A 20,519-nucleotide genomic window follows, 5' to 3' on the forward strand; every position below is an offset into this window, starting at 1 on the left:
GCGGAGCCGCGTGTGCACGAGGTGTACGAAGTCGAGCGGCGTGTGTACGAGGTGTACGGAGCAGAGCCGCACGTGTACGAGGTGTATGGAGCGGAGCCGTGTGTACGAGGTGTACGGAGCAGAGCCGCACGTGTACGAGGTGTACGGAGCAGAGCCGCGTGTGTACGAGGTGTACGGAGCAGAGCCGTGTGTGTACGAGGTGTACGGAGCGGAGCCGCGCGTTTACGGGTGTACGGAGCGGAGCCGCGTCGCGTGTGTACGAGGTATACGGAGCGGAGCCGCGTGTGTACAAGGCGTACGGAGCAGAGCCGCGTGTGTACGAGGGGTACGGAGCAGAGCCGCGTGTGTGTACGAGGTGTACGGAGCGGAGCCGCATGTGTACGAGGCGTACGGAGCGGAGCCGTGTGTGTACGAGGTGTACGGAGCGGAGCCGCGCGTTTACGGGTGTACGGAGCGGAGCCGCGTGTGTACGTGGTGTACGGAGCGGAGCCGCGTGTGTACGAGGTGTACGGAGCGGAGCCGTGTGTGTACGAGGTGTACGGAGCAGGGCCGTGTGTGTACGAGGTGTACGGAGCGGAGCCGCGCGTTTACGCATGTACGGATCGGAGCCGCGTGTGTACGAGGTGTACTGAGCGGAGCCGCGTGTGTACGAGGCGTACGGAGCGGAGCCGCGTGTGTACGAGGCGTACGGAGCGGAGCCGCGTGTGTACAAGGTGTACGAAGTCGAGCCGCGTGTGTACGAGGCGTACGGAGCCGAGCCGTGTGTGTACGAGGTGTACGGAGCAGAGCCGCGTATGTACGAGGTGTACGGAGCGGAGCCGTGTGTGTACGAGGTGTACGAAGCGGAGCCATGTGTACGGAGCGGAGCCACGTATGTACGAGGTGTACGGAGCGGAGCCGCGTGTGTACGAGGTGTACGGAGCAGATCCGCACGTGTACGAGGTGTACGGAGCGGAGCCGCGTGTGTACGAGGTGTACGGAGCGGAGCCGCGTGTGCACGAGGTGTACGAAGTCGAGCCGCGTGTGTACGAGGTGTACGGAGCAGAGCCGCACGTGTACGAGGTGTATGGAGTGGAGCCGTGTGTACGAGGTGTACGGAGCAGAGCCGCACGTGTACGAGGTGTACGGAGCAGAGCCGCGTGTGTACGAGGTGTACGGAGCAGAGCCGTGTGTGTACGAGGTGTACGGAGCGGAGCCGCGCGTTTACGGGTGTACGGAGCGGAGCCGCGTGTGTACGAGGTATACGGAGCGGAGCCGCGTGTGTACGAGGCGTACGGAGCAGAGCCGCGTGTGTACGAGGGGTACGGAGCAGAGCCGCGTGTGTGTACGAGGTGTACGGAGCGGAGCCGCGTGTGTACGAGGCGTACGGAGCGTAGCCGCGTGTGTACGAGTTGTACGGAGCCGATCCGTGTGTGTACGAGGTGTACGGAGCAGAGCCACGTATGTACGAGGTGTACGGAGCGGAGCCGCGTGTGTACGAGGTGTACGGAGCGGAGCCATGTGTACGAGGTGTACGGAGCGGAGCCGCGCGTTTAGGGGTGTACGGAGCGGATCCGCGTGTACGAGGTGTACGAAGCGGAGCCGCGTGTGTACGAGGTGTACGGATCAGAGCCGTGTGTGTACGAGGTGTACGGAGCGGAGCCGCGTGTGTACGAGGTGTACGGAGCAGAGCCGTGTGTGTACGAGGTGTACGGAGCGGAGCCGCGCGTTTACGGGTGTACGGAGCGGAGCCGCGTGTACGAGGTGTACGGAGCGGAGCCGCGTGTGTACGAGGTGTACGGAGCGGAGCCGCGCGTTTACGGGTGTACGGAGCGGAGCCGCGTGTACGAGGTGTACGGAGCGGAGCCGCGTGTGTACGAGGTGTACGGAGCGGAGCCGCGCGTTTACGGGTGTATGGAGCGGAGCCGCGTGTGTACGAGGTGTACGGAGCGGAGCCGCGCGTTTACGGGTGTACGGAGCGAGCTGCGTGTGTACGAGGTGTACGGAGCGGAGCCGCGCGTTTACGGGTGTACGGAGCGGAGCCGCGTGTGTACGAGGTGTACGGAGCGGAGCCGCGTGTGTACGAGGTGTACGGAGCGGAGCCGTGTGTGTACGAGGTGTACGGAGCGGATCCGAGCGTTTACGGGTGTATGGAGCGGAGCCGCGTGTGTACGAGGTGTACGGAGCGGAGCCGCGTGTGTACGAGGTGTACGGAGCAGAGCCGCACGTGTACGAGGTGTACGGAGCGGAGCCGTGTGTACGAGGTGTACGGAGCAGAGCCGCACGTGTACGAGGTGTACGGAGCGGAGACGTGTGTGTACGAGGTGTACGGAGCGGAGACGTGTGTGTACGAGGTGTACGGAGCGGAGCCGCACGTGTATGAGGTGTACGGAGCAGAGCCGTGTGTGTACGAGGTGTACGGAGTGGAGCCGCGCGTTTACGGGTGTACGGAGCGGAGCCACGTGTGTACAAGGTGTACGGAGCGGAGCCGCGCGTTTACGGGTGTACGGAGCGGAGCCGCTTGTGTACGAGTTGTCCGGAGTAGAGCCGCGTGTGTACGAGGTGTACGGAGCGGAGCCGCGCGTTTACGGGTGTACGGAGCGGAGCCGCGTGTGTACGAGGTATACGGAGCGGAGCCGCGTGTGTACGAGGCGTACGGAGCAGAGCTGCGTGTGTACGAGGGGTACGGAGCAGAGCCGCGTGTGTGTACGAGGTGTACAGAGCGTAGCCGCGTGTGTACGAGTTGTACGGAGCGGAGCCGCATGTGTACGAGGTGTACGGAGCCGAGCCGCGTGTGTACGAGGTGTACGGAGCGGAGCCGCGTGTCTACGAGGCGTACGGAGCCGATCCGTGTGTGTACGAGGTGTACGGAGCAGAGCCACGTATGTACGAGGTGTACGGAGCGGAGCCGCGTGTGTACGAGGTGTACGGAGCGGAGCCATGTGTACGAGGTGTACGGAGCGGAGCCGCGCGTTTACGGGTGTACGGAGCGGATCCGCGTGTACGAGGTGTACGAAGCGGAGCCGCGTGTGTACGAGGTGTACGGAGCAGAGCCGTGTGTGTACGAGGTGTACGTAGCGGAGCCGCGCGTTTACGGGTGTACGGAGCGGAGCCGCATGTGTACGAGGTTTACGGAGCGGAGCCGCGTGTGTACGAGGTGTACGGAGAGGAGCCGTGTGTGTACGAGGTGTACGGAGCGGAGCCGCGCGTTTACGGGTGTATGGATCGAAGCCGCGTGTGTACGAGGTGTACGGAGCGGAGCCGCGTGTGTACGAGGCGTACGGAGCGGAGCCGCGTGTGTACGAGGCGTACGGAGCGGAGCCGCGTGTGTACGAGGTGTACGAAGTCGAGCCGCGTGTGTACGAGGCGTACGGAGCCGAGCCGTGTGTGTACGAGGTGTACGGAGCAGAGCCGCGTATGTACGAGGTGTACGGAGCGGAGCCGTGTGTGTACGAGGTGTACGAAGCGGAGCCATGTGTATGGAGCGGAGCCGCGTATGTACGAGGTTTACGGAGCGGAGCCGCGTGTGTACGAGGTGTACGGAGCAGAGCCGCACGTGTACGAGGTGTACGGAGCGGAGCCGCGTGTGTACGAGGTGTACGGAGCAGAGCCGCACGTGTACGAGGTGTACGGAGCGGAGCCGCGTGTGTACGAGGTGTACGAAGTCGAGCCGCGTGTGTACGAGGTGTACGGAGCAGAGCCGCACGTGTACGAGGTGTACGGAGCGGAGCCGTGTGTACGAGGTGTACGGAGCAGAGCCGTGTGTGTACCAGGTGTACGGAGCGGAGCCGCGCGTTTACGGGTGTACGGAGCGGAGCTGCGCGTGTACGAGGTGTTCGGAGCGGAGCCGCGCGTTTACGGGTGTACGGAGCGGAGCCGCGCGTTTACGGGTGTACGGAGCGGAGCCGCGTGTGTACGAGGTGTACGGAGCAGAGCCGTGTGTGTACGAGGTGTACGGAGCGGAGCCGCGCGTTTACGGGTGTACGGAGCAGAGCCGCGTGTGTACGAGGTGTACGGAGCGGAGCCGCATGTGTACAAGGTGTACGGAGCGGAGCCGTGTGTGTACGAGGTGTACGGAGCGGAGCCGCGCGTTTACGGGTATACGGAGCAGAGCCGCGTGTGTACGAGGTGTACGGAGCGGAGCCGCGTGTGTACGAGGTGTACGGAGCGGAGCCGTGTGTGTACGAGGTGTACGGGGCGGAGCCGTGTGTGTACGAGGTGTACGGAGCAGGGCCGTGTGTGTACGAGGTGTACGGAGCGGAGCCGCGCGTTTACGGGTGTACGGATCGGAGCCGCGTGTGTACGAGGTGTACGGAGCGGAGCCGCGTGTGTACGAGGCGTACGGAGCGGAGCCGCGTGTGTACGAGACGTACGGAGCGGAGCCGCGTGTGTACGAGGTGTACGAAGTCGAGCCGCGTGTGTACGAGGCGTACGGAGCCGAGCCGTGTGTGTACGAGGTGTACGGAGCAGAGCCGCGTATGTACGAGGTGTACGGAGCGGAGCCGTGTGTGTACGAGGTGTACGAAGCGGAGCCATGTGTACGGAGCGGAGCCGCGTATGTACGAGGTGTACGGAGCGGAGCCGCGTGTGTACGAGGTGTACGGAGCAGAGCCGCACGTGTACGAGGTGTACGGAGCGGAGCCGCGTGTGTACGAGGTGTACGGAGCGGAGCCGCGTGTGCACGAGGTGTACGGAGCGGAGCCGCGTTTGCACGAGGTGTACGGAGCAGATCCGAACGTGTACGAGGTGTACGGAGCGGAGCCGCGTGTGTACGAGGTGTACGGAGCGGAGCCGCGTGTGCACGAGGTGTACGAAGTTGAGCCGCGTGTGTACGAGGTGTACGGAGCAGAGCCGCACGTGTACGAGGTGTACGGAGCGGAGCCGTGTGTACGAGGTGTACGGAGCAGAGCCGCACGTGTACGAGGTGTACGGAGCAGAGCCGCACGTGTACGTGGTGTACGGAGCAGAGCCGCGTGTGTACGAGGTGTACGGAGCAAAGCCGTGTGTGTACGAGGTGTACGGAGCGGAGCCGCGCGTTTACGGATGTACGGAGCGGAGCCGCGTGTGTACGAGGTATACTGAGCGGAGCCGCGTGTGTATGAGGCGTACGGAGCAGAGCCGCATGTGTACGAGGGGTACGGAGCAGAGCCGCGTGTGTGTACGTGGTGTACGGAGCGGAGCCGCATGTGTACGAGGCGTACGGAGCGTAGCCGCGTGTGTACGAGTTGTACGGAGCCGATCCTTGTGTGTACGAGGTGTACGGAGCAGAGCCACGTATGGACGAGGTGTACGGAGCGGAGCCGCGTGTTTACGAGGTGTACGGAGCGGAGCCATGTGTACGAGGTGTACGGAGCGGAGCCGCGCGTTTACGGGTGTACGGAGCGGATCCGCGTGTACGAGGTGTACGAAGCGGAGCCGCGTGTGTACGAGGTGTACGGAGCAGAGCCGTGTGTGTACGAGGTGTACGGAGCGGAGCCGCGCGTTTACGGGTGTACGGAGCGGAGCCGCGTGTGTACGAGGTTTGCGGAGCGGAGCCGCGTGTGTACGAGGTGTACGGAGCGGAGCCGCGCGTTTACGGGTGTACGGAGCGGAGCCGCGTGTGTACGAGGTGTACGGAGCGGAGCCGCGTGTGTACGAGGTGTACGGAGCAGAGCCGCGTGTCTACGAGGTGTACGGAGCAGAGCCGTGTGTGTATGAGGTGTACGGAGCGGAGCCGCGCATTTACGTGTGTATGGATCGGAGCCACGTGTGTACGAGGTGTACGGAGCAGAGCCGCACGTGTACGAGGTGTACGGAGCAGAGCCGCACGTGTACGAGGTGTACGGAGCAGAGCCGCGTGTGTACGAGGTGTACGGAGCAGAGCCGTGTGTGTACGAGGTGTACGGAGCGGAGCCGCGTGTGTACGAGGTATACGGAGCGGAGCCGCGTGTGTACGAGGCGTACGGAGCAGAGCCGCGTGTGTACGAGGGGTACGGAGCAGAGCGGCGTGTGTGTACGAGGTGTACGGAGCAGAGCCGCATGTGTACGAGGCGTACAGAGCGTAGCCGCGTGTGTACGAGTTGTACGGAGCCGATCCGTGTGTGTACGAGGTGTACGGAGCAGAGCCACGTGTGTACGAGGTGTACGGAGCGGAGCCGCGTGTGTACGAGGTGTACGGAGCGGAGCCATGTGTACGATGTGTACGGAGCGGAGCCGCGCGTTTACGGGTGTACGGAGCGGATCCGTGTGTACGAGGTGTACGAAGCGGAGCCGCGTGTGTACGAGGTGTACGGAGCAGAGCCGTGTGTGTACGAGGTGTACGGAGCGGAGCCGCGCGTTTACGGGTGTACGGAGCGGAGCCGCGTGTGTACGAGGTTTACGGAGCGGAGCCGCGTGTGTACGAGGTGTACGGAGCGGAGCCGCGCGTTTACGGGTGTACGGAGCGGAGCCGCGTGTGTACGATGTGTACGGAGCGGAGCCGCGTGTTTACGAGGTGTACGGAGCAGAGCCGTGTGTGTACGAGGTGTACGGAGCAGAGCCGTGTGTGTACGAGGTGTACGGAGCGGAGCCGCGCGTTTACGGGTGTATGGATCGGAGCCGCGTGTGTACGAGGTGTACGGAGCAGAGCCGTGTGTGTACGAGGTGTACGGAGCAGAGCCGTGTGTGTACGAGGTGTATGGAGCGGAGCCGCGCGTTTACGGGTGTATGGATCGGAGCCGCGTGTGTACGAGGTGTATGGAGCAGAGCCGTGTGTGTACGAGGTGTACGGAGCAGAGCCGTGTGTGTACGAGGTGTACGGAGCGGAGCCGCGCGTTTACGGGTGTATGGATCGGAGCCGCGTGTGTACGAGGTGTACGGAGCGGAGCCGCGCGTTTACGGGTGTACGGAGCGAGCTGCGTGTGTACGAGGTGTACGGAGCGGAGCCGCGCGTTTACGGGTGTACGGAGCGGAGCCGCGTGTGTACGAGGTGTAAGGAGCGGAGCCGCGTGTGTACGAGGTGTACGGAGCGGAGCCGTGTGTGTACGAGGTGTACGGAGCGGAGCCGCGCGTTTACGGGTGTATGGAGCGGAGCCGCGTGTGTACGAGGTGTACGGAGCGGAGCCGCGTGTGTACGAGGTGTACGGAGCAGAGCCGCACGTGTACGAGGTGTACGGAGCGGAGCCGTGTGTACGAGGTGTACGGAGCAGAGCCGCACGTGTACGAGGTGTACGGAGCGGAGACGTGTGTGTACGAGGTGTACGGAGCGGAGACGTGTGTGTACGAGGTGTACGGAGCGGAGCCGCACGTGTATGAGGTGTACGGAGCAGAGCCGTGTGTGTACGAGGTGTACGGAGTGGAGCCGCGCGTTTACGGGTGTACGGAGCGGAGCCGCGTGTGTACGAGGTGTACGGAGCGGAGCCACGCGTTTACGGGTGTACGGAGCGGAGCCGCTTGTGTACGAGTTGTACGGAGTAGAGCCGCGTGTGTACGAGGTGTACGGAGCCGAGCCGCGCGTTTACGTGTGTACGGAGCGGAGCCGCGTGTGTACGAGGTATACGGAGCGGAGCCGAGTGTGTACGAGGCGTACGGAGCAGAGCCGCGTGTGTACGAGGGGTACGGAGCAGAGCCGCGTGTGTGTACGAGGTGTACAGAGCGTAGCCGCGTGTGTACGAGTTGTACGGAGCGGAGCCGCGTGTGTACGAGGTGTACGGAGCCGAGCCGCGTGTGTACGAGGTGTACGGAGCGGAGCCGCGTGTCTACGAGGCGTACGGAGCCGATCCGTGTGTGTACGAGGTGTACGGAGCAGAGCCACGTATGTACGAGGTATACGGAGCGGAGCCGCGTGTGTACGAGGTGTACGGAGCGGAGCCATGTGTACGAGGTGTACGGAGCGGAGCCGCGCGTTTACGGGTGTACGGAGCGGATCCGCGTGTACGAGGTGTACGAAGCGCAGCCGCGTGTGTACGAGGTGTACGGAGCAGAGCCGTGTGTGTACGAGGTGTACGGAGCGGAGCCGCGCGTTTACGGGTGTACGGAGCGGAGCCGCATGTGTACGAGGTTTACGGAGCGGAGCCGCGTGTGTACGAGGTGTACGGAGCGGAGTCGTGTGTGTACGAGGTGTACGGAGCGGAGCCGCGCATTTACGGGTGTATGGATCGAAGCCGCGTGTGTACGAGGTGTACGGAGCGGAGCCGCGTGTGTACGAGGCGTACGGAGCGGAGCCGCGTGTGTACGAGGTGTACGAAGTCGAGCCGCGTGTGTACGAGGCGTACGGAGCGGAGCCGCGTGTGTACGAGGTGTACGAAGTCGAGCCGCGTGTGTACGAGGCGTACGGAGCCGAGCCGTGTGTGTACGAGGTGTACGGAGCAGAGCCGCGTATGTACGAGGTGTACGGAGCGGAGCCGTGTGTGTACGAGGTGTACGAAGCGGAGCCATGTGTACGGACCGGAGCCGCGTATGTACGAGGTTTACGGAGCGGAGCCGTGTGTGTACGAGGTGTACGGAGCGGAGCCGCACGTTTACGGGTGTACGGAGCGGAGCTGCGCGTGTACGAGGTGTACGGAGCGGAGCCGCGCGTTTACGGGTGTACGGAGCGGAGCCGCGTGTGTACGAGGTGTACGGAGCAGAGCCGTGTGTGTACGAGGTGTACGGAGCGGAGCCGCGCGTTTACGGGTGTACGGAGCAGAGCCGCGTGTGTACGAGGTGTACGGAGCGGAGCCGCGTGTGTACAAGGTGTACGGAGCGGAGCCGCGTGTGTACAAGGTGTACGGAGCGGAGCCGTGTGTGTACGAGGTGTACGGAGCGGAGCTGCGCGTTTACGGGTATACGGAGCGGAGCCGCGTGTGTACGAGGTGTACGGAGCGGAGCCGCGTGTGTACGAGGTGTACGGAGCGGAGCCGTGTGTGTACGAGGTGTACGGAGCGGAGCCGCGCGTTTACGGGTGTACGGAGCGGAGCCGCGTGTGTACGTGGTGTACGGAGCAGAGCCGCGTGTGTACGAGGTGTACGGAGCAGAGCCGTGTGTGTACGAGGTGTACGGAGCAGGGCCGTGTGTGTACGAGGTGTACGGAGCGGAGCCGCGCGTTTACGGGTGTACGGATCGGAGCCGCGTGTGTACGAGGTGTACGGAGCGGAGCCGCGTGTGTACGAGGCATACGGAGCGGAGCCGCGTGTGTACGAGGCGTACGGAGCGGAGCCGCGTGTGTACGAGGTGTACGAAGTCGAGCCGCGTGTGTACGAGGCATACGGAGCCGATCCGTGTGTGTACGAGGTGTACGGAGCAGAGCCGCGTATGTACGAGGTGTACGGAGCGGAGCCGTGTGTGTACGAGGTGTACGAAGCGGAGCCATGTGTACGGAGCGGAGCCGCGTATGTACGAGGTGTACGGAGCGGAGCCGCGTGTGTACGAGGTGTACGGAGCAGAGCCGCACGTGTACGAGGTGTACGGAGCGGAGCCGCGTGTGTACGAGGTGTACGGAGCGGAGCCGCGTGTGCACGAGGTGTACGGAGCGGAGCCGCGTGTGCACGAGGTGTACGGAGCGGAGCCGCGTGTGCACGAGGTGTACGAAGTCGAGCCGCGTGTGTACGAGGTGTACGGAGCAGAGCCGCACGTGTACGAGGTGTATGGAGCGGAGCCGTGTGTACGAGGTGTACGGAGCAGAGCCGCACGTGTACGAGGTGTACGGAGCAGAGCCGCACGTGTACGAGGTGTACGGAGCAGAGCCGCGTGTGTACGAGGTGTACGGAGCAGAGCCGTGTGTGTACGAGGTGTACGGAGCGGAGCCGCGCCTTTACGGGTGTACGGAGCGGAGCCGCGTGTGTACGAGGTGTACGGAGCGGAGCCGCGTGTGTATGAGGCGTACGGAGCGGAGCCGCATGTGTACGAGGTGTACGGAGCAGAGCCGCACGTGTACGAGGTGTACGGAGCGGAGCCGTGTGTACGAGGTGTACGGAGCAGAGCCGTGTGTGTACGAGGTGTACGGAGCAGAGCCGTGTGTGTACGAGGTGTACGGAGCGGAGCCGCGCGTTTACGGGTGTACGGAGCGAAGCCGCGCGTTTACGGGTGTACGGAGCGGAGCCGCGTGTGTACGAGGTGTACGGAGCGGAGCCGCGCGTCTACGAGGTGTACGGAGCGGAGCCGCGCGTTTACGGGTGTACGGAGCGGAGCCGCGTGTGTACGAGGTGTACGGAGCGGAGCCACTTGTGTACGAGGTGTACGGAGCAGATCCGCGTGTGTACGAGGTGTACGGAGCGGAGCCGCGTGTGTACGAGGTGTACGGAGCAGAGCCGCACGTGTACGAGGTGTACGGAGCGGAGCCGTGTGTACGAGGTGTACGGAGCAGAGCCGCACGTATACGAGGTGTACGGAGTGGAGCCGCGTGTGTACGAGGTGTACGGAGCAGAGCCGCACGTGTACGAGGTGTACGGAGCGGAGCCGTGTGTACGAGGTGTACGGAGCAGAGCCGCACGTGTACGAAGTGTACGGAGCGGAGACGCGTGTGTACGAGGTGTATGGAGCGGAGACGCGTGTGTACGAGGTGTACGGAGCGGAGCCGCACGTGTAAGAGGTGTACGGAGCGGAGCCGCACGTGTAAGAGGTGTACGGAGCAGAGCCGTGTGTGTACGAGGTGTACGGAGCGGAGCCGAGCGTTTACGGGTGTACGGAGCGGAGCCGCGTGTGTACGAGGTGTACGGAGCGGAGCCGCGCGTTTACGGGTGTACAGAGCGGAGCCGCGCGTGTACGAGGTGTACGGAGCGGAGCCGCGTGTGTACGAGGTGTACGGAGCAGAGCCGTGTGTGTACGAGGTGTATGGAGCGGAGCCGCGCGTTTACGGGTGTACGGAGCGGAGCCGCATGTGTACGAGGTGTACGGAGCGGAGCCACATGTGTACGAGGTGTGCGGAGCTGCGTGTGTACGAGGTGTACGGAGCGGAGCCGCGTGTGTACGAGGTGTACGGAGCGGCGCCGCATGTGTACGAGGTGTACGGAGTTGAGTCGCGCGTTTACGGGTGTACGGAGCGGAGCCGCTTGTGTACGAGGTGTACGGAGCGGAGCCGCTAGTGTACGAGGTGTACGGAGCGGAGCCATGTGTACGAGATGTACGGAGCGGAGCCGCGTGTGTACGAGGTGTACGGAGCGGAGCCGCGTGTGTATGAGGTGTACGGAGCGGAGCCGCGCGTTTACGGGTGTACGGAGCGGAGCCGCGTGTGTACGAGGTGTTCGGAGCGGAGCCGCGTGTGTACGAGGTGTACGGAGCGGAGCCGTGTGTGTACGAGGTGTACGTAGCGGAGCCGCGCGTTTACGGGTGTACGGAGCTGAGCCGCGTGTGTACGAGGTGTACGGAGCGCAGCCGCGTGTGTACGAGGCGTATGGAGCGGAGCCGCGTGTGTACGAGGTGTACGAAGACGAGCCGCGTGTGTACGAGGCGTACGGAGCCGAGCCGTGTGTGTACGAGGTGTACGGAGCAGAGCCGCGTGTGTATGAGGTGTACGGAGCAGAGCCGCACGTGTACGAGGTGTACGGAGCCGAGCCGTGTGTACGAGGTGTACGGAGCAGAGCCGCACGTGTACGAGGTGTACGGAGCGGAGACGTGTGTACGAGGTGTACGGAGCGGAGCCGTGTGTGTGCGACGTGTACGGAGCGGAGCCACACGTGTACGAGGTGTGCGGAGCCGCGCGTGTACGGGTGTACGGAGCGGAGCCGCGTGTGTACGAGGTGTACGGAGCGGAGCCGCGTGTGTACGAGGTTTACGGAGCGGAGCCGCATGTGTACGAGGTGTACGGAGCAGAGCCGCGTGTGTACGAGGTGTACGGAGCGGAGCCGCGTGTGTACGAGGTGTACGGAGCGGAGCCGCGTGTGTACGAGGCGTACGGAGCAAAGCCGCGTGTGTACGAGGTGTACGGAGTGGAGTCGCGTGTGTACGAGGTGTACGGAGCGGAGCCGCGCGTGTACGAGGTGTACGGAGCCGAGCCGCGCGTGTACGAGGCTTACGGAGCGGAGCCGCGTGTGTACGAGGCGTAAGGAGCGGAGCCGTGCGTGTACGAGGCGTAAGGAGCGGAGCCGTGCGTGTACGAGGTGTACGGAGCGGAGACGCGTCTGTACGAAGTGTACGGAGCGGAGCCTCGCGTGTACGAGGTGTACGGAACCCCAATCAACGCCCATTTACCATTTCTTTCTCCACTGGCAGGAGGTGTTGTCAGAGGGGTGCTAGTAATGAGGGCCATTCAGCAAACGCAGGGTGCAGACCCAAATCCAGGACTGTCCACTGTATCTGGGACCATTGGGACTAGAGATGAGCGGATGCATTCACGGGTCTCTAGTCCAGCGTCCAGATCAGCGGTATCTGGCGACTGGACAGGAGGCCGTGAATTTCTGGCGGTTTTTGATCTCCAGGGCAACACAACATCATCTGTGCGTCCTGCTCATCTCTAGTTGGGACCTGAGGATTATTTTTTGTTCCTTAATTCTCAGTCGGAGCCACCAGAACTTTCTCATCTTTATGTAGCTTCACTACGACATCTTGCTTATTTGTGTCTGTAAGGCCATGTTCACATGTCCCAATCCTGGTATGCATGGTCCCCTCATCCCCAATCCTGGTATGCATGGCCCCCTCATCCCCAATTCTGGTAAGCATGGCTCCCTCATCCCCAATCCTGGTAAGCATGGCCCCCTCATCCCCAATCCTGGTATGCATGGCCCCCTCATCCTCAATCCTGGTATGCATGGCCCCCTCATCCTCAATCCTGGTATGCATGGCCCCCTCATCCTCAATCCTGGTATGCATGGCCCCCTCATCCTCAATCCTGGTATGCATGGCCCCCCCATCTCCAATCCTGGTATGCATGGCCCCCTCATCCCAATTCTGGTAAGCATGGCCCCCTCATCCCAAATCCTGGTATGCATGGCCCCCTCATCCCCAATCCTGGTATGCATGGCCCCCTCATTTCGAATCCTGGTATGCATGGCCCCCTCATTTCCAATCCTGGTATGCATGGCCCCCTCATTTCCAATCCTGGTATGCATGGCCCCCTCATTTCCAATCCTGGTATGCATGGCCCCCTCATCCCCAATCCTGGTATGCATGGCCCCCCATCCCCAATCCTGGTATGCATGGTCCCCTCATCCCCAATCCTGGTATACATGTCTCCCCTGTCACTGCACACATAAAAAAAATAAACACTCATACTCAGATTCCTTCCCTCTGTTCTAGCGCTGCGTCCTGTTCTGCCAGCAGCAGCTCACATCAGCATCTGAGCAGCGCATGACATCACTGCCATGTGCCCTAAGACGCTGGTGTGAGCTGCGGGGATATTCACTCTTCTCCATGCCGGGAATATGGGCGTGGAGTGGAGTGAATATTTATTCTCCTTATTAGCGCACACTTTTAGCAGCGGTTGCAGCTCCTGCTGCGGCTCAGTGATTTTCTATGCCTACTACTAAAGAGAATGAATATTCACTCTTCTCCACGCCCATGGTAAGGTAATGATAAAAGGAACTGAACTAGTATGTACTAAAATGCTGCCTGCAAAAGAGACAATCCATCGTGTCTGCTCCTCAGGGTCCCCACAGCAGCAGCCACAGCCTGTCTGCTCCATTTTGTAGCTGCACTCTGAGTCCCTGTGTATGCCTGCTTCTTCAGTGCTGTGGGGTTGCTGCAGGCACACAGGAACTAAGAAACCAAACACAATGGAGCACACAGGAGCTGCTGCTACTGAAGAGGATTGCAGTTTTGCTGCTGAAATTATTACCTTAGACTAGTCCAGAAGAACGCCGGAATCAGGATATGCTGTGTGCTTGCTCTCTGAACCACTGGTAGAAGAGGAGATAGAAAGGGCGTAGTCTGATACATGGAGGGGGGCATGTCAGGCTATCGTCTGCTTCTCACTGCGTGGAAGAAGTAAGGTCCTGGCTGGGACGACTGCATGACAGAGTCTTAAAATCAGGACGGTCCCACAATATGCGGAACGGTTGGGAGCTATGCGCTGGGTTTCCTCCTTTGTGAGGCTTTGCCGCCTTTACTGCGGTGACTTCAGTTGTTGTTTGTCTCTGGGTCTTTCTCCCTTAAATTTTGTGATCAGTCTGTGAAATGCAGCTCGGTGGGGTTGAGATCTGGTGACTGACTCGGCCATGGCAGAGTATTCCATTTCTTTACAGTAAAAAACTCCTGGGTTCCTTTTGCACTATGTTTTGTGTCATTGTCCATCTGTATTGTGAAGCTATCTTGTGCTTACCAGTATCGTGACTCCTATGGGAATACAGGTGTCTCCTGCGCCTTGTTTTCAGTGGGCGGTCCACCTGAGGAAAGCGTCTGAAGCCACTACCGCTTCTTCGATGATGTCCCATTCATTTTGTATGTGCAGCAATCCACCTGTGTTACAACTGTTTTGATTGGCTCCTACATGTGTAAATAGCCTGGTTGTTTAGTCCACCATCACCCATTGACAAAGCTAGGTGCCAAACGCACGCTTTTTCCTTTTGATCGGTGTGGTTACTTTATGCCACTGGGCATTTCTTATACTTAAGTAAACGTATACAGTTGAAACCAGAAGTTTCCATACACTATATAAAAAAACATGTTTATCTCAATATCTAACATGAAATTAGAATAAACCTTTCCCGTTTTAGGTCAATTAGGATTACCATAATTTTTAATATTTGCCAAATGCCAGAATAATGAGAGAGAGAGAATGTTTTAAGGCATTTTTATTACTTACTGCAAAGTCAAAAGTTTACATACAGTAAGATTACTATGCCTTTAAACAATTCTGAACTGCCTATATGATGATTGTAACATACCTGGTGGCGGGCTTGCATGGTGCACCATCTCTCACTATGCAAGATCGCAAACTTGATCATCAGTCCAATCTGCTAGCCTGGCTTCTATTCATGCTGTCTGTTTGTCTCTGTTCTGACTGCTTAGGGCGGCGGCCCGGTTACTTCCTGTTTCTTGTAGCTGCTGTGGGCACACCCCTAATGCGTCCTCAGCCTATTGCTGTCTGTCACTGGATATTTAAACCAGCTTCACCTGGAAGCTGGTGCCTGAGCAACTTTAACATTCAGTGTGCGCCTTGTCTCTGAATGTGCCAGGTCCTGTTCTTCCCTGCCTGTCCGCCTTCCCGGAGGCTGTATTCCCAGGCCTGTCTGAACACGCTCCTAGCCTGTTCGTTTCTGCCTCTGGGCGCCGTATACCCAGGCTCGTTCCTGTATTTCGCTGCAGTAACAGTTCCTGTCTGAACTGTCTCTTAACCTGTTACTTGTTTTGTTTCTATGTCCGTTTCCTCCCTTTTGCTGCAGTGTCTGAACCAGCTTTTGGCTATACCTAGGCTCGTTCCTGTATTTCCTTGCAGTACAGTTCCTGTCTGAACTGTCTCCTAACCTGTTACCTGTTTTGTCTCTTTGTCCGTTTCCTCTCTTTTTCTGCAGAGTCTGAACCTGCACCTAACTCCTACTCGTTGTCGCTGTACTTCTGTTTGTGAGTTTGGAGTCCACTCGCTACTTCTTTGCAAGTACCTTGTGTGTATCTGGTTCTGCCTTTCCCTTCCAGTCTGTTCCGTGTGAAAAGAGTCCTGTCCCCTCTGCTCTGTCTTTGCTCACCGCTTTGGCGGTTTATCTCTGCTCTGCTTTACTTACCGCTTTGGCGGTGTCTGCCCGCTCTGCTTTGTCTACCGGCACTTGCGGTTTCGCTCTGCTTAGCCTTGTCCACCGCGCCTGCGGTTTCGCTTTGCTCAGCCTTGTCCACCGCACCTGCGGTTTCGCTCTGCTCAGCCTTGTCCACCGCACCTGCGGTTTTGCTCTGCTCAGCCTTGTCCACCGCATCTGTGGTTTTGCTCTGCTCAGCCTTGTCCACCGCACCTGCGGTTTCGCTCTGCTCAGCCCTGTCCACCGCACCTGCTGTTTCGCTCTGCTCAGCCTTGTCCACCGCACCTGCGGTTTCGCTCTGCTCAGCCCTGTCCACCGCACCTGGGGTTTCGCTCTGCTCACCCCTGTCCACCGCACCTGCGGTTTCGCTCTGCTCAGCCCTGTCCACCGCACCTGCGGTTTCGCTCTGCTCAGCCCTGTCCACCTCACTTGCGGTTTCGCTCTGCTCTGCCTTGTCCACCACATCTGCGGTTTCGCTTTGCTCAGCCCTGTCCACCGCATCTGCGGCTTCGCTCTGCTCAGCCCTGTCCACCGCATCTGCGGTTTCGCTCTGCTCTGCCTTGTCCACCGCATCTGCGGTTTCGCTCTGCTCAGCCTTGTCCACCGCATCTGCGGTTTTGCTCTGCTCAGCCTTGTCCACCGCATCTGCGGTTTTGCTCTGCTCAGCCCTGTCCACCGCACCTGTGGTTTCGCTCTGCTCAGCCTTGTCCACCGCACCTGCGGTTTCGCTCTGCTCAGCCTTGTCCACCGCACCTGCGGTTTCGCTCTGCTCAGCCCTGTCCACCGCACCTGCGGTTTCGCTCTGCTCAGCCCTGTCCACCGCACCTGCGGTTTCGCTCTGCTCAGCCCTGTCCACCGCACCTGCGGTTTCGCTCTGCTCAGCCCTGTCCACCTCACTTGCGGTTTCGCTCTGCTCTGCCTTGTCCACCACATCTGCGGTTTCGCTCTGCTCAGCCCTGTCCACCGCATCTGTGGCTTCGCTCTGCTCAGCCCTGTCCACCGCATCTGCGGTTTCGCTCTGCTCAGCCCTGTCCACCGCATCTGCGGTTTCGCTCTCCTCTGCCTTGTCCACCGCATCTGCGGTTTCGCTCTGCTCTGCCTTGTCCACCGCATCTGCGGTTTCGCTCTGCTCAGCCCTGTCCACCGCACTTGTGGTTTCGCTCTGCTCAGCGTTGTCCACCGCATCTGTGGTTTCGCTCTGCTCAGCCTTGTCCACCGCATCTGCGGTTTCGCTCTGCTCAGCCTTGTCCACCGCATCTGCGGTTTCGCTCTGCTCAGCCTTGTCCACCGCATCTGTGGTTTCGCTCTGCTCAGCCTTGTCCACCGCATCTGTGGTTTCGCTCTGCTCAGCCTTGTCCACCGCATCTGCGGTTTCGCTCTGCTCAGCCCTGTCCACCGCATCTGCGGTTTCGCTCTGCTCAGCCATGTCCACCGCATCTGCGGTTTCGCTCTGCTCAGCCTTGTCCACCGCATCTGCGGTTTCGCTCTGCTCAGCCTTGTCCACCGCATCTGCGGTTTCGCTCTGCTCAGCCTTGTCCACCGCATCTGCGGTTTCGCTCTGCTCAGCCTTGTCCACCGCATCTGCGGTTTCGCTCTGCTCAGCCTTGTCCACCGCATCTGCGGTTTCGCTCTGCTCAGCCTTGTCCACCGCATCTGCGGTTTCGCTCTGCTCAGCCTTGTCCACCGCATCTGCGGTTTCGCTCTGCTCAGCCTTGTCCACCGCATCTGCGGTTTCGCTCTGCTCAGCCTTGTCCACCGCATCTGCGGTTTCGCTCTGCTCAGCCTTGTCCACCGCATCTGCGGTTTCGCTCTGCTCAGCCTTGTCCACCGCATCTGCGGTTTCGCTCTGCTCAGCCTTGTCCACCGCATCTGCGGTTTCGCTCTGCTCAGCCTTGTCCACCGCATCTGCGGTTTCGCTCTGCTCAGCATTGTCCGCCGCATCTGCGACCTTGGTTGGATCGGGTAGATACTTAGTTACGCCCCTCCAGGCACTCTCCGTTTCATGGTCCAGTGGGATCACACTGCTTCTTTGTGCAGCATCATGGGAAAGTCTAAAGAAATCAGCCAAGATATCAGAAAGAGAATTCTGGACTTACACTTGTCTGGCTCATCCTTGTGTACAATTTCAAGATACCTGAAGGTGTCTCGTTCATCTGTACAAACAATTATACGCAAGTACAAACAAGATTGGAATGTCCAGCCATCATACTGCTCAGAAAGGAGACGGTTCTGTGTCCCAGAGATGAACTTGCTTTATTCCAACGTGCATATCAACCCAAGAACAAAAGCAAAAGACCTTGTGAAGATGATGGCGGAAGCTGGTAAGATTGTGTCAATATCCACAGTGAAATGAGTACTATATCAACATGGGCTGAAAGGCCACTCTGCCAGGAAGAAGCCATTACTCCAAATGAAACATAAAAAAGCCAGATTAATGTTTGCAAATGCACGCAGGAATAAAGACCTTAATTTTTGGAGACGTCCTGTGGTCTGATGAAACTAAAGTTCAACCTTTTGGGCATAATGACTATTGTTACATTGGGAGGAAAAAGGGAGAAGCTTGGAAGCCAAAGAACACTATCCCAACTGTGAAACATAGGGGGGCAGCATCATGTTGTGGGGTTTTGCTGCAGTAGGGACTGGTGCACTTCGCAAAATAGATGGCATCATTAGCAAAGAAGATTGTGGCAATACTGAAGCAACATCTCAAGACATCAGCCAGGAAGTTAAAGCTTGGACGGAAATGGGTCTTCCAAATGGACAATAACCCAAAGCATACTGCCAAAATGGTAACAAAGTGGCTTAAGGATGACAAAGTCAATGTTTTGGAGTGGCCATCACAAAGCCCTGATCTCAATCCTATTGAAAATTTATGGGCAAAGCTGAAAAGGCAGGTGCGAGCAAGGCGACCTACAAACCTGGATCAGTTACACCAGTTTTGTTAGGAGGAATGGGGTCAAATTCCGACCAACTATTGTGAGAAGCTTGTGGAAGTATATACCAAATGTTTGACCCAAGTCATTCAGTTTAAGGGCAGTGGTACCAAATACTAATGAAATGTATGTAAACTTTTGACTTTGCAGTAAGTTATAAAAATGCCTTAAACATTCTCTCATTATTCTGGCATTTGGCAAATATAAAAAATAATCCTAATTGACCTAAAAAGGGAAAGGTTTATTCTGATTTCATTTCAGATATTGAGAAAAACATGCAGATGTGTCTTTTTATATAGTGTATGTAAACTTCTGATTTCAACTGTATATATTGTATCATGTGCCCCCAAAAATCTGCACTTTTATTCCTCATTGGTTTTGAGTTAGTTACTCAAATCTATACCCCTGATGTCAATACAATGCAGTTTTTTATTCTAAGGCCCCGGTCCCACTATCAGTATTCGGTCAGTATTTTTTATCAGGAATGGGGGATAAATGCAGAATTGGTGACTTGTTTCTATTAGACCTTTTCTCTGATTGTTCCTCACCTGGTTTTGGCTCCCACTCCTGAGAAAAAATACTGACCGAATACTGACCAAATACTGATAGTGTGACCGTGGCCTAAGATCGCTAATGTTTCTAGTTAGGTAAGGATGAGGTTGCTTTATTATTTAACTTTCATTGCAGGGGACATTGGCTTCAGCTGGAATGGGCATTATGGTAAGTAGGGTTTAATTTAGAACAATAAAAGGTCTCTGTGTTTATTTCAAATAAAATATTTTATTCATGGTGTTGTTGTAGTTATTTCACATTTCACTTTCACTATGGGGTTAGTAATGGGGGCGTCTTATAGACGCCTCTCCATTACTAACCTGGGCTTGATGTCAGGTGGCCTTATAAGCTGACATCAACCCCAGCCCTATAACCCCACTACCACCGCTACAGGGCAGTGGGCAGAGCGGAGGCTAAGTGCCAGAATTGGTGCATCCTATGGATGCGCCACTTCTGGGGCGGCTGGGGGCTGCTGTTTCTAGCCTCGGAGGGGGCCATTATTTATGGCCCCTTTCTAGGCTATTAATATCAGTCCCCAACTGTCTACATAGCCTTTGCTAGCTGTTAAAAGAGGAGGAGCCAACGTCATTATTTGGGGGGTGCCCCATTTTAATAGCCTGTAAAGGCTAAGTATTCAGCTGGAGGGGCTGATATTAGTAGCCTGGGAAGCTCCGTGGGTATTACCCCCTTGCCAGGCTTCAAAAATCTGCTCTAGCTGTCTGCTTAACCTCTGCTAGACTATAAAATTACGGGGGACCCCACACCAATTTTTAAGAAATCATTTAATTTAACAATAAATGACAAGTACAGTAACCAACAGTCACTGTACTAATTATATACATGACTAACACCTTTCTATCTATTCTATGTGTATAGCTTTTCTTTCTATTCTAAATTGTTGGGCATCGATGTATTGTAACTGTATGCGGCTGATGAATTGCCGGCTTTTAAGAGACGGGTGAGTGAAAATCGGACGCCACTCGCATGGTCCGAGTGATGTGCGTGCAATTTTTTTCACGTACCCGTTGACTTGCAGTGGCGAGTCTCGTCCGAGATACGTGGCAAATCGCTGCATGCTGTGAATTTTTTCTCAGCCCGATTTCAGCGGAGAAAAAAAAAAAAATCGCAGATGAGATGTCACTCATTCATTAACATTGGTCCGAGTGCAATTCAATTTTTTATTGCTCTTCCTCAACTAAAGCAGAGAGGGAAAGCGCAAGTTGGATCTGGGCTGTGATGTGCGGTGAAACCCCGACCACAGCCCATCAATCAAGGAGGAGTGCGTCACTTGTTCACGCCCGACTGCAGCCGGAACTTGACGTGACATGAGAGGATGTCGGAGTCGGCTGCAGCCGGGGTCACGTGATGCCTGGTGAGCGGCCAGCAATAGCGCCGCTCACAGGCAATAAAGAACAAGCAAGATATTTACAAAAAGACTTGTTGGCACAATTTAAATCCA

The sequence above is a fragment of the Phyllobates terribilis genome, unplaced genomic scaffold (assembly GCF_046119375.1).
Source record: "Phyllobates terribilis strain yellow unplaced genomic scaffold, ASM4611937v1 Scaffold_17__1_contigs__length_24005725, whole genome shotgun sequence".
Taxonomy (NCBI): Eukaryota; Metazoa; Chordata; class Amphibia; order Anura; family Dendrobatidae; genus Phyllobates; species Phyllobates terribilis.